The sequence below is a fragment of the Phaseolus vulgaris genome, chromosome 1 (assembly GCF_051622355.1).
Source record: "Phaseolus vulgaris cultivar YP4 chromosome 1, ASM5162235v1, whole genome shotgun sequence".
NCBI lineage: Eukaryota > Viridiplantae > Streptophyta > Magnoliopsida > Fabales > Fabaceae > Phaseolus > Phaseolus vulgaris.
This window is the reverse complement of record NC_143498.1, coordinates 3,752,340-3,765,681: the sequence shown is the minus strand read 5'-3', so window position 1 is coordinate 3,765,681 and position 13,342 is coordinate 3,752,340. Positions and strand designations below refer to the sequence as shown.

The 13,342-nt window shown below is 28.9% G+C and overlaps 1 pseudogene across 1 annotated transcript; it reads left to right on the top strand.

Annotated features, from left to right (window-relative positions):
- The first annotated feature begins 1,917 nt into the window (after positions 1-1,917).
- LOC137816555 (uncharacterized) lies at positions 1,918-4,242 on the top strand (annotated as a pseudogene). The gene is made up of 5 exons (XR_016520990.1): positions 1,918-2,038; positions 2,143-2,753; positions 2,803-3,197; positions 3,281-3,674; positions 3,746-4,242. The product of XR_016520990.1 is annotated as an uncharacterized LOC137816555 (transcript).
- The last annotated feature ends 9,100 nt before the right edge of the window (positions 4,243-13,342 follow it).

The following is a 13,342-nucleotide window of genomic DNA, read 5'->3' as shown; positions in this document are numbered from 1 at the left end:
CATATTAACAATTTATATAATAAAGTTTGATTTTTTAGAAAATTAATGTATTTTAAAAAAAAAATTGTGTTAAAACCATATTAGAATTGTCAAAAATCTAACAAATACTTTTTGAATTAGACACTTCATGAATATGTATCTTACAGGTGTCATATGAGTGTCGGTGTCCGATACAAATATCGGTCAGTGATACGCCGTTTAAGAGGAGTGTAAGAGCTTCATAGTTTATAAGTGAGCTAATTGATTTTTTTTTTATATTTTACACAAAAAAGACTATATATTTAAGCACGAGTATTTGAATGATGATTCTTTTTATCATTTGTTAAGTTTTTTAAGGAATATTAAACATTAATGAATCTTTAACAAACTCATATAGAAATTATGTCATTATTTTTAATCTAAAATCTTAAAATAATAAATTTATAGTTATTTTATTTTATATATATATAAATAGTTTCTTTATTAAGAGAGGGTGAGTTGAATTTATTAATGAAAATATCTTGAATGAGTACTAACTTTTTGTCTCTATTGAGTGCTTATTACAGGTTAGTCTAATGTGGAGCCCACAAGGAGTAATTAAAAGCAAGGTTAGGTCGTGATTAGGTATGTGTCCCTCTAATGTCTTGTTAAGAACAGGGATAATTTTTTTCTCAAACAATAATTAGTGTTACATTTTAAGCATGAGAGAATATCTTCTACCACTAAAAAAATTTATTATTATTGTTTAGTTTTTATTATTACAACATTTTATATGTTTAAGTCTGATTGCAACTGTTGCTTTAGCATAAAGTTGAAGAAAATAATACCATGTTTCTTAAAACCATCTCACTATAGCGGGGAATAAATATTGATATATATATTATTGAAACTTTATAATATAAAAAAAAAATATATAAAATTTTTTCATGTTAGGCAGCATCACTATGCTACTTGACATCTAGACTAACACTTCAAGTAACAACAATCATTTGTCATCACATGAAAAAGTATTATTAAAAAAATACAAAAATATGGGGGATTATACCAAAACTCATATGTTAACAAAAACGATACATAGGAAGACTATACCTATTAATAAAGAATTCTAAGAATAGACTAGATGGAAGTCTATTATACCAATGAAAAGATTTTCTATGAATAAATCATAAATTAACCAACTTATCAGTACACGCATTCCCTTCGTGAAAAATGAGTAACCATAAACTTGATTTTTCCACAGTAACTAAGACAATCATCGATTACGAAGCATCCAAAGAACATTTGTCCTAGTAGTAAACACAGCACAAACCAAGACAGGGTCACATTCGAACTAGACATTAGTAAGACCCAACTTTTGAGCTTCCTCCAAAGCATATATAACTCCATAAAATTCAGCAACCAAAGCAGTCTGAATGTCAAAAAACTCAAAGAAAGCTTCAATAAACTTCCTAATACTTCCACAAAAAATATTTCCACAAGCGGCAAGACCTGAATAACCCCTAAGAGCCCCATCAGATAATATACAAATTTTTTATTTTAACTTTTATACATATTTTAAATATTGAGAAAGTATACATTTGTGTTTTATTTTAATTTTTATAATCATAAAATTATAATATCATATGTTTTTAATATTGTTTGTGCATTTTTAATTAATAAAAATAGTTTCATCAATACTTGTTTGATTATTAAACCTTAAACCAGTATTTTTACCGGTTCATATAGGTTGTATTTAGAGATATTGGGTTCAAAAGTACTAGAGTTTGTTTTTGTCATTTCTTATGCTAACATGTATAATTAAATCATACTATAAATGAATACAGAGTTGTTATATACTTTAAGCTCTGAAGAGATTAATTCTCAGTGTCTATGAATTGCATTTGCAGAAAACCAAGAAATCCATGAAAAAATTGGACTGAACAGAACAATTTCTGCTTCATGGATTGCCTGAACATCATTGCAACCATCACCAGAAAGAATCTGCAAAAACCTCTTCAAATAATGTTGTCAAAATCGCAAACTCGGACCGTAGAATCGTACGATTCTAACGAATTAACTCGTAGAGTCGTACGATCCTTACGATTGAACTAGTAGAATCTTACGATTCAGCATCAAACATTCAAATTGTGATTTCAATTGGTAAATGGAGCGACCTAATTTAAGAGCCAACTAAAAGCATTGAATCCAGCAGCAACGTGGATATGAGAGAGGAAGCCTGCAGGCAAATTGCTAGGTTTTTCTACATCAATGTCATTCCCTTGAAGGCTGCAAAAGGGGAAGCTTTTCAGAAAATGTTCAACCATATGCCAGGCGCTGGGTTCAAGCCACCCTCTACTTAGAGGGAAATATTTGAAACAACAAGTGGCTGAGATCAAGGAATCAATAGAGGCGCGTAAAGCTGAATGGAAGAAAACAGGATGCTCTATCTTGACTGGTGATTGGACTAATAGCTATGGGGTCACTATTTGCAATTTCTTTGTCAACAGCTCCAAAGGTACTGTTTTCTTAAATCTCTTAATGCATCTGATAACTGCAAAACTGTTTTGATGGCATTGTGGAGGAAGTTGGGGAAGAAAATGTTGTTCAAGTTGTTACTAGGAATGAATCTAACTATAAAGCTGCTGGGAAAATGTTGGTGAGGAAAAGGAGGAGACTTTTTTTTTGGATACCTTGCTATTGATAGATAACATTAATTTGATGCTGGAGGTTTTATGAAAAGGTTGCAGATCCATAGAGACACAGTTGCAAATGGGAGGAGAATTAAATATATATATATATATATATATATATATATAGAGAGAGAGAGAGAGAGAGAGAGAGAGAGAGAGAGGCTGTCTGGTTCCTTTGTTGCATCATTGTACTAAGGGTAAAGATTTGATTAGACCTGGAGTGACTAAATTTGCCACATGCTATCTAACTTTGAAGTGTCTCTATGGTAACAAGGGGGCATTGGAGAAGATGTTTACATCCAAACAATGGAAATCCAGTTGTTTTGCTGGAACAACAGGTGGAAAACTTGTTCAAGGTGTTGTTATGGATGATAAGTTTTGGAAAAGTATTGTGGTTTGCTTGATTGGTGCTAGTCCTCTGATCAAGCTGCTGCATTTGGTGAGTTTGGACAAGAAACCAGTCATAGGTTTCCTTTATGAGGAAATGAAGTGTGTAAAAGAGAAGATATAGCATGCCTTTAAATCTGTCAAGAAACGTAAACTTTTTTAGTGTGCTCTAATTCACTGTTAAAATGAATTTGATTTGCTCCCCTGAGAACTACTTCTGATTATAGTGTTTTTTCTCTTTTTAGTTATATGCCTCTACGGGACATCATAGATGAAAGATGGGACGAACAAACTCTTAGGCCTTTGCATTCTACAGCTTATTATCTTAACCCTCAGTTCCATTATGATCCTAGTTTCGAAGAAGATTTTGAAGTTAAACTTGGTTCGTACGAGTCTTTATACAAGATGATAGCAAAGCAAGACTGGTCTACGGTTGATCTTATGCTCGAAGATTTCAAGCATGCAAGAAACTTTTTTGGCAATGAAATAGCAAAGATTGCAATTAAAACCAAAAATCCATCTGATTGGTGGGATTCATGTGGTTCTGAACATCCCAAGCTTCAACATTATGCTAAACGAATACTGAGTTTGACAACCAATTCGGTAGGGTGTGCGGATAACCGGAATGCCTTTGAAATGGTAAAATTTGTTAGTTTCACTTGTAAACCTATCTATTTAGCCATTTATTTATTTGGTTTTTATTTGTTCAGGTACACATGAAGAGAAGAAATCGTCTAAGGCAACAGACATTGAATGATTTACTGCTAGTGATTCAAAGTTAGCCAAAAGGCACCAAGCTGGAAAAGCTATTGAATATAGCATAGACGATCTTTCTTCCGATGATGAATGGATTACAGAGAGTAATGAAAGCTCATCCAACAATGAAGAGTCAGAGTTAGATGACTTATGCTTGTTTGTTCCAATAGAAGATGATGAGGCAGATTCCAATGGTGCTAATGGTGCTCGTGTAGATGACCTACAGATTCATGATGCTGATGATGTTGAATTTGATGATGAAGATGGGGCAAGTTAAGCAACAGATGAAGTCATGGATGGATATGTGTTGGTAACTAACATTCAATGAACCATTCATGGATTGGTGCCTGGTTGGTTAAAGCCCCCTGCGTTTTTTCTTTCATAAGGAGTAGCATGCTTCTTCAGTTTTACACTTAATAAAACAAGTTTTAAGTGTTTCTTTTTTTGGTTTTATCTTGATAGTGACTGAAATCTCTTCCTTCACACCAATAGTGACTATTTTTATGGTGCCACCCAAAACTTTAAATGGTTTGTTTTTCTGTTTCTGTGCTGTAAAAATTTGCTGACTAGCCTTAAAATACCAAATGAATCATCTATAGACTCAAAAACTAGGGTCATATCGATCTCTGGTACCCTTATTCCTATAACCCCTTGTGAGAATAGGACTTTGTGTCCCATATCTTATCCATATAATAGCAAATATATCTCATCCATACATACCAATATATCAAAATAGATTATGCAGATGAACAATATACGCATATAGAAAGTGAGATTTAGCAACATACATAAAAAAAAAGTGTTATAAAGTAGCCAAGAATGTGCGGAATGGAGAAAGAGAGAATAAAAGCAAACCAAAAACAGCAGTGATAGGGGAAGTGTATGATTGTATATGAGGTTTACGCACGCGTGCACTCCATATCTAATCACACTCCTGAAATGCTTCATTTGCTTGGTGTCACTTGTGTGCAGTCCCCACCTCCCTACCCTTGTCTCCTTATCTCTTCCAACTTATCCCATTATTTGTTCCATCCATTTATGGATTCTCCAATTTTGTGACGTCAATTCTGGGGAATCATCCACGTTAGATCACTACACCAAAGTTTTAAAATAGATTTAAACATGTTTTTCTTCTCTAAAATTTTATGAAAATTGTGTTTCGTCTTTCACTGAAATTGAAAGTGTAATATCCTTGTACTTTGTAAAGTCATGTAAGACATCCTTAAACACATATAACTTTCACGACTGTTCTTGCTGATTGACCAGGGTTAGACCTTAGTGGTGGACTCTGAGCTGACTTCTCTTTTCTGCGGTTGTTGCCTTGGGATGCTAATAATTCATAGTGAAAGGAATTTCATCTACCGGTTGATTACACTCCGACGATCAAATCAGTCATATAACTAACTGGTCTTGAGGTTCTTTTATAGCATTTGTAACTCTCCCTTCAGGAATTAACAAACATAACTATATTTTGTTAATATATCCCTTTTATTGTAGGGGTGTAGGTAAAACATTATCTCTAACTGTTTATTTAATTTCAGAGTAATATATATGACTAACTAATTCAGTTATTTCTTCTATTACTCACTTTAGTAATCTTTTTAATACATGTTGTCAACTGTTTGAGTCGACTTATTGTCGTATTATTGGAGTTATCATTGGGCTTATTATTATTTGCGCAAAACTAAATATTTTGCTTTTATGGACTTGACCAGTCAAGATGGTATGCATAAGTGCTTAGGTTGAGCTCCAAGCATCCAAACAATACAACCACTTTGTCATAAGTCAAACTGAGTTTAACGTCAAACTTTACATTTTCAACAAAACTTAGACACTAAAAATATATTTAATTATAATAATTATACATTTACTTAAAATAAAGTTAGTTACTCAAACATATTTAATCCTATACATTAACCATATATAAATTAAGAATGAAGAAACAACGTAGTAAAAGTACTGACTTCAAGGGGTGAATGTGAAAATGAAAAATTTGGGATCTCTCTACATATACACATATATCATTTTAATTTAAGTATGATTTATGTATAAGGTTAAATATATTTTAGCAACTAACTTTATTTTGAGTAAATACGTATAGTTATTAAAGTTAAATATGTTTTTAGTTCATAAATTTTGATAAAAATGAAGAATTATGAGAATTATGATGTGGATAAATACTTAGTCAAACCTCGTCGTGAAACTCTTTTGTTACATAACAAAATCGTTAACACGGAATATTTTTATAAAAATATCTTACACAATTTTATAAAATATAGTGATTCAATAATACTACAATTTTGTATCCATCATCCAAACAAAACGCAATTATTCAAAAAGAACTTTGATCCTTTAAAATATTATTCTACCTTTTTATTCTATAGTATCCCTCACCACATAAATACTAATCTCTCACTCTATCTATTTATGGGTTAAAAAAAAGTTACCATGTACCTAACTCTATTGGTTACACAACCTTTTAGTGCCATTATTTTTCCTTTGAGGTGCGTCAACAGAGAAAGAGTTCAATTACAGTTGATTTGAGTTTGTGTTTAACGTTAGATGCGTGCAATTATTTCTTGTAGACCACACCAAGCATGAACACTTCAAAATAAAATGTAATTTCATAGGTTTAATCATCATCACCACTTTACAATTGTAAATTTATTCATTTCTTTGTGATTACAAATTTTCTTCTAACGTTAGTGGTCAGAGCATATGTAACTCAATGATTCTCGTTATACTGTGCATGTTCCTTATCCACAATAGTAACTGTTGTTAAAACAATTCTCCACATTCCCACCTTTTACTACAAAAATATGTATATTTGTAAGTAATAATTTATGTTCAAATTGACATGCTATATCAACAAATAAAATTAATCCTTATTTTTTTATATTAATTAATTTGTTCAAATTTAAATTCAAATACAAAACGTTTAACAAGATATATGCAAGCAGAAATGGAAAATCACGACTAATAAGTTGTTATATTTAATTTAGTTTTCATAAATAATGTCTAGAATTCAACTTCAGTAGAAAAAAAGTGTGGCTGAAATGAAAACCCATAAAACAAAATTGATATTTGCAATTGATGTTATATATTATATAGTATATATAACATCGATTCTAATTAAAAAATGTTATATGCATTATGCTATATTAGTTTTTAAAGCAACTCACAATTTAGTATTTTTTTTATTAACTTAACTTGACAATAAAAAATGTTATATGCATTATGCTAAATTAGTTTTTAAAACAACTCATAATTTAGTATTTTTTTATTAATTTAACTTGACAATAGTATATGGAGAATTGCGATTCTTCCTTTTTCTCATCCTCCTCCTCCAACATTACATGTTTCATGCAAAGTAAATAAGTAAAAAATACATTTTCATTACAAAAAGTTGTATAATAATATTATATCGTTTAATAATATATATATATATATATATATATTTGTTTAATATAGTTATATAACTTCTCTAAAGTGAGAAGTGTAAAAACCAAGAAATGAATACATGTAAACTAAATGCATTTTTTCAAAAACAAATGCCATATATTGTTTTGTATTAAGAGTAGGTGATTTTTTACATTAGAACAAAGAGGATCTAAGGAGAGTAACACTACAAGAAAATCGTGAATTAAAAATTAATTTTTAGAGACCAAAATAATTAGTTGCAATAGTAACTAAATTAGAGACCATTTTAAAACTAAAAGAAATGATTTCTAAATTAGTTTCTATTATTGTTAAATAGTTTTTAAATTGGTATTTAATTAGCAATTAAGGTTTAAAGACAAAGATTTTTTTTTCTGCATTAAAGATGAATCATTCCTTAAATAATCCATATTTATTTATTTATTTATTTTTATAATAACACAACCAATGTAGAAAAAATTTCTCAGTTATTTTATTTTATTAAAATGTTGATTCACTACACACACAAAAATGAAAAATATCTCAATTTAACTAATGTAAAAAAATAATTTTGTAGAAGTGAAAGTTCCTAATTAATTATAAAAAAAAGTAATGAATATTTGTTTACCGACAACATATATTTAGAAAAGAAAAGAAGATTGATGAGAGTTTTGGAATAGATAAAGGGTATAAAACAATTATAAACGAAAAGAAGTGTGATTATTTTGTCCACTTAGATGTAGGTGTTGAGAAAAGGCATAGAATGTTGATTTGGATGAGAAGTTGAAGGTGTGGATGGTTGATTGGAGGAAAATTAGGTTAATGAGATAAATTGAATGAAGGTGAAGGAAGAGGAAGAGGAATGAAGTACAAATGATGGAAAATGAAAGTCAAAAGATGGTACAGGAAAGTGACATCGAAACCCTATTGTTAACGTGGTGGCTATGCGCGTGCGAAAAAAGGAAAATTATTACACACTTTTCTTTATCCTCAAACACGTTGGAAATATATGAAAAAAGGAACAAGACTAGATACCTGCCTCGTATAGGATGAATCAAAGATAAATAAAGTGAATGGAGTTGTGGTTTTATAGTGCATGTTCATCATTATGTCTAAAACCCCTTCCAACAATATTCACCTCCCTAATAATAATACAATAGAAACACTTTCTCATTCATCATTTTTCTATCCATCTATCTCTTCTATTCTTCTTCTACCTTCTTCCTTGCAAATACCAAATTCATAATTCTTTATCTAAACCCTATTCATGTTGTTTATAAATATATGTTCTAGATTATTTACTAGAGATAAACAAAAAATTATAATATATAAATGGATGCAAATCTCATTTTATAAACTGATTTTATAAAATTGAATTAAACTTAAAGTTCATTTTTTAACATATATAGAGTTATTTACAATTTATCCTAACAAGAGTTTGTTGGATTTATTAAATCACCTACTATTGGGCTACTACCGGATTATTCATAAATATATAGTCTCGAAAAGTAAGTCTCCTGCTTGAAGTTACTACAGAAAAAATTGCTTACTCGCCAGACTACCGGTGCTGGAGAGTTGACAAGATGTCTGACTTGGAGTTAAACCAACCACTATCTAGAGAAGATACGAAGAGAATTGACCAATAGAAAGAGACAGAGATAGATATCGACAATTTTGTTGTTAAGCTTTCGGACAATGAAAAAGATCAATATCATACTTATTAATCGAACCAATCAATTGACCGATATAGATGGAAAATCAAGAAACCAACACTAGAACGAGTTCAGCTGCGGGTCTCAGCGTGAGGAGATATGTTAACATTACCACATCGACTAAAAATAGTACAAATCTCACGTTATAATTTGATTTTTATAAAATTAAATTAGATTTAAAGTTTATTTTTTAATACTATCCAAACTCTTGCTAAGAGTGAAACCTTCTTCTTCATTCTCATTAAAAACGTGTCATGTCATTCAAGAATACTTCTTTTTCTTCTTTAACAATGAACCTTACAAGAAAAAAAAAGAGTGAAGCACAACTATTAATTTACTTAGGTGTGTTTGTTGATGTTAAATTAAAGTGTTAAAACTATGTATAAACAAATAAAATATAAAAAGGTATCCGAGGAGCTTGTTTGTATACACAATTTTCATACATTTTCATTTCATAATGTCTCAAAAAATTGTAAATTGATACTATAATACATCGTAATTTATATAAAATAACAACGAAACTGATTTTAATATTAAATTGATGTATAAAATTCTTGATCGAGTTTAAACCTATCATTTCTAGTTGAGTAGTTACTAGAAAAATCGTTTTTTTTTTGCATTAATTATTTTGAATACTTGATGACATGAGACTAATATAAATGCATCCAATACATTCTATATCTGACATATTACAATAGTTGTTATCCAGTAAGATAGGATATTAAATATATATTCTTTTGAGTTTAATTAATTTTAAAAAAATTAAATCAATTTTAAGGCATCAAGTTATATAAAATGATATAGCGTAATAGTTCTCCTAAAATTATGTTATACAACCATAAGAAAGATAAAATTAAATTTTATTCTCTGATTATAGGAATTAAAAAAATAAAAAATAATTTTTTTCTGCAATTATTATAATTACAAAAATATTACGACATTAACATAGCTTCACTGTGATTTCTATTTTATATTGCATACTATGCTACTAATTTTACATATAAAATAGTAATAATACACATAAATATGTTCATAGAATTATTTTTCTGTATAATATATAATATCATTAATATAAATTCACAATGTCCATTTAAATAAATTTGTTTTTTATTATAAAAATATGTATTAACTTAATATGAATTAGTTGCTAAAGAAAAATATAATTTCTCTAAAACAATTTCACGATAAAAAAATTATATGCGATTAAGAAATTAGTCCTACGTCTAAAATAATTAATGTAAAGATTTTAATGACTATGCACTCATTGTAAAAACTTTTATACGAACTAATAAAAAAATGGCCAGTATGATTTTAAAATCATTATTGTAAAATATAATAAATTGATTAAACATAGTATTTTTGTAGTTAAATGAGAGTGTGGACGTGTTAATTATTTGTTTATTGTAAAAGTGAATAAATTGGATTTATGATTAAAAGATTGTGTATAATGATTTTATATTATGTATGGTATAATTTATTGATTAGAAAGTAAAATATTAGGTTAAAGTTAAAGAAAGATTTGTTGGTTGTGGGGGAGGCACGTGCCACATATGGATAAAATGGGAATCATTTAGTTGAACGGAAGTTCCACGCATAGGAGGAAGCAACTTATTACTTTTTGGCACACTTGGGATTGGGGTGTCCTCAACTCAGCTTAACTCAACTCAACAACCATGATTTGGTGAGTAATAGATAATGAGGATAGGATTCGAATCCAATGTATGACCCTCTTTTTCTTGACTAGGGGAGCATCACCCCACCCCACCCACTTTTCCTTCATATATATATATATATATATATATATATTTATAATTATTATATATTTTTAGTTTGATCTTCAATAAATTATTCTAATCCGAGGGTGGTTTAATATGGTCAACAAATTTTTCTTGAATAAATCTAAATTGTTCTGATACCATATTAAGAATAAACTTTAAGTCCAACTTAACCTTACTCGTAAGGTGAGATTTTCACTCAATTATATATCATGAAATGTCCTTATCTTTAGTTGATGTGAGATTTATAACCATAATAAAATTAAAAGTTAAATGTTACATGCTAATACTCTTAACTCTATTTTTTTGTCAACAAAGAATAAAATGAAAATATTTTAGTGATATTTTAGTCTCGTATAAAAAAAATGAAAAATGTTTAAAAACCAATAAGTACAAAGACTTAAAGTAACTCTCACTCTTAACTCTTATCTTCTATTTTTAGGTGTTTGTTTATGTAAATAAGTATTTATGATAACGTAATATATTACTTATTTATAAACCTAATAGATGTGAGTTAGTGATATTTTTACTACTTTTCTACTTTATTTAATTTTGTGTCTCAACTTGACTTAAGAGGTAATTAACTTATTAATGAAGGAAATATATTGAAGTTAATGCACAAATCTTCCAGAAGTAGAGCCAAGTGTCTGCTCATGGGAGTCATTAAAAGTTTGACATGAGTAATGTGAATGATTAATTATGATAGACACTTATAGTTTTGAGAAAATATATCAGAGTAAATGACTTTATGTTTGTTAATTGAAATTATATAGCAATTTGTTTTATAACTAGCTGACCATGTTGTTTGTCGTCTTTTGTTTTCTCATTTATTATACACGGGGACAAATGAGGTTACGTGAGAGATGTGTATGTTAAAATACTACAAAGATAATATATATATATATATATATATATTTATATTAAAATTCATGCATATTATATGATTAGATGTAGTTAAAATAGGATGTTGTCATTATTGTCCTATTTCACTTTTAAGTTATATACATTTTTAATGTATAGATTTTATAAGATTTTATTATTAATTATAATGAATGCTTTCTTATTTATTATTATAGAATATTTCTCACACATAATAATGGTTGCTTTTAATGTAAGAATATTTTTTTCATTCTTATATCCTGAGATTTTAAATTTCTTATACACTAATAAAAGGGATTTTAAAGTTTCACAGTATTACGAAGTGAACTTTAAGCTTAATTTAATCTCATAAAACTGGCTCATGAAGTAAGGTTTGCATCCACTTATATACAATGAAATATTTTCATCTTTATATTTCAACATATCACTCTTGTCTTACAAATTATCTTTATATGAACACTGGAAAATTTAAATTACTAATGCGGATTAGTTATACATCACTCTCAAGAATAATGTTGTGGAAAAAAAATAAGAAACAAAGTAGGATATGTATGAGAGAGTTATGGGTGAGCAGAAGCATAATTGTACCAAGTAGGTTGTTCCTTTGTGCCAACATCATGCATAGAACCTTTAGAACTTTGGAAGACTTTTGCATTCTTTCTCTCTCGTTATGGTTGGGGTAATAATGAATATGCCAGTTTCGGTTTAAGGGCCCCAACATTCAAACCTTATCAACTTGCTTTTTGGATAACTTCCCTCTCCCCTTATCTTGTTTTTTTTTTATAAAAATAGTTTAATTTTATTTGATATTTTTAAATAAAAAATATTTTAAAATTAAACAGTTGTATTTTTATGTACAATTTCAACTTTTATATTAAACTGAAGTCGTACTCATCATGTCCTCTTCCTTTATGACTTCTCTTAATTTGACTAAAGTCTTATTTCACATGTAGAACTTACTCAATTTTAGAATATATTTTTTAGTTATTTAAGAAAATACCGAATAAAATTATCCTATTTGGAGGGCGAAAAACATCTTATCTTCCATTTCCTAATCTAGGGTGCAAAATTATCGGCACTATGCTATATAACACTTGATGAATTGTTCCCTTTTTCATATAATTTTTTAAACACGTTAGTTTTCATTCGTTCATTGTTGATTATAGTGATGAAAACACAACCGTGATAAAAAAATAAAGTTCTATATTCACACTGTAAGCTCCCTTTAGATGATAAAGAAAAACATGGTTAAAAACTCATGGTATAATAAAGAAAGCAGAATTTAGCAGAGCACTTTTGGAAGAAAAAAGAAAGTAATTAATGGTGAAGATAAGGTAGAAGTTTATGCCTTTAGCTAGTGGTTTGGGGTAGCATATAGCTAGGGAGAGAAAGGAGAAGTTAAAGCATGGTACATCTGTCTCACAGAGATAGTGAGATATTGGAAATAGAGGAAGAAAAAGTGTAGGCAGCATGTCAAATCCTTCTGTGTCTGAATTCTGTATTATGTGGTCAGTAACTTGGATGCGGAAACAAGAAAAGAAAATTAAATGGACTAGCATAGGATTAGAATTTGAATGAAAGTCACTCGATATTTATCAAACCATTATTTTATCATCTATATAATATATAATTTTATGTATAAGTTGGTATTTTTGACGTGAGAGAATTTATTAAAGATTTCACAAAACCTAAAAATAAAAACATTTCATAATATACAAGTGCATTTAAATCTCACCTTATCAGTTTTATAAAATTAAACTTAAATATT